Genomic DNA, 1,682 nt, shown 5'->3' on the forward strand with positions numbered 1-1,682 from the left:
TGTCACTTCCGTTACTGAGACTTCAGGGCCCCTGAAGACCCTCCCCAGTAGTGACTTCAACCGAGGGGGGTCACATGGCGGTGTTGGGTCACGTGTGTTGGGACACCACCCTGGTCGCATGCTAGTCACATACTCATGTCTACCACATGGTTAGGGCTATACAACAACCCTCAACAAACCAGAGCCCCTGAAGATCAGGTGACCATGATGTGATGTAGAGGAGTACACCCCATTTTTCAATGCTTAGAATACAAATAAGGAGCTCTTAAGCAGCCTATGCCAAATTCAGGAGCTGCCCTCCAGAAAGAGATTGTTTGGTCATTATGAAGAGATACAGCCACCTCATCAAAACGTCGCCCTCTGATGGTGATTTGAACACTATCGATAGATATTATGATAGTTTGACAACAGTGGCAATGGAGTAGAGTGTGCAGCAGAGCGACCTTTAAGACGATGGTCACGATTTCATCGGTTTTGACGGGGAGCTCGGCATTGGTTTCAACGAGAAGGTCTGTTGGTGGTTGGAAACACTCAGCCTCAAGGATTTGCCACACTGATATCCCCATATAAGGTCTCCTGCAGCAGCAGCAGCAAAGCCTCAAGTAATGAAGCAAATGTTGGAAACAATTTTATCAACATGGAAGAAGGTGAAGACTCTATAACAGCTCCTAACTCCAGCATTAGTTAAGCTTCGATGGGCCTCAGCAACTTTCAAGATTTCAGAGTCGCTGCCGAGTCCCATGAAAACAATGAGATTAGTAAACATTGTTATAGACACTTACTCATAACTGTGTATATGGCTATATTTTATTTTTAACTAAAAGTCTGTCTTTCTTTCTTTTTTGAACCATGGAAAGTATCAGCCAAAAGACCCGTGGTTGAGGGGACGTCAACAAAGGTTAACACAGAAGATTTTGACTGCTTATGCTGTTCAAAACAGACTGAAAGTTCCACAATCTAAAACAAAGAGCGGCATAAGAAATGCACTTGTACCTATAATATTGCAGATTTCGAAAAGGAAGCTCAAGGCGTACCCTATGACACCATATGGCCCGCTAAAGGTTTTACTGCGATTGTTGTGAGCACATGTGTCAAACGTGACTATTATAACCTCTGTTATGGCCACAAACTTAAAGATCGGCAGCAGAAGGCTCACAAGTGTCTATATGACTCATACACTTCAAAGCAATTCGTCATATGTAGCTTGCTGGACCCCAACAAAGTATATAAACTGTTAAGGTTGGTTTATGGTTTGCCCAAGGAAAAGAAAAATGTCCCCCCTGGTATGATCAAGGTCTTGTCGACCATGCTCTAAGAGATACGATGTTCGAGTGAGCCAAGCTCAAAACTCTGTTGTATGCAAGGTTTGTGTGCATATTTTGTTAGAAGGATGTCAAAAAGGGCTACAGAAAGACATATCTGTGTACTTATTTTAAAAATAGACAAGTCATCTCTTTAGCCCCAGGAAATCTGTTTTAGAAAACGATGAGTAGCTTTCCTGGAAGTATGGATCCCGAGGGTAACAGGTATTTCTTTCAACCATGATCTTGAGCTTGATTGGGCTCACAGAGTACCAACCTTCATCCCTCATGGATATATGGGTCCTCGACCGCTGATCTGCAAACCACTACGTTACCAACACACCGAAGCCATCCTGCAATTCACTAGGCACAACCACTCTG

The 1,682-nt window shown here is 43.5% G+C and overlaps 1 pseudogene; it reads left to right on the forward strand.

The window, feature by feature from the left end:
• Positions 1-694: 694 nt before the first annotated feature.
• LOC147692936 (uncharacterized) lies at positions 695-1,479 on the forward strand (annotated as a pseudogene).
• Positions 1,480-1,682: the final 203 nt, after the last annotated feature.

Source organism: Lissotriton vulgaris, chromosome 9 (assembly GCF_964263255.1).
Source record: "Lissotriton vulgaris chromosome 9, aLisVul1.2, whole genome shotgun sequence".
Taxonomy (NCBI): Eukaryota; Metazoa; Chordata; class Amphibia; order Caudata; family Salamandridae; genus Lissotriton; species Lissotriton vulgaris.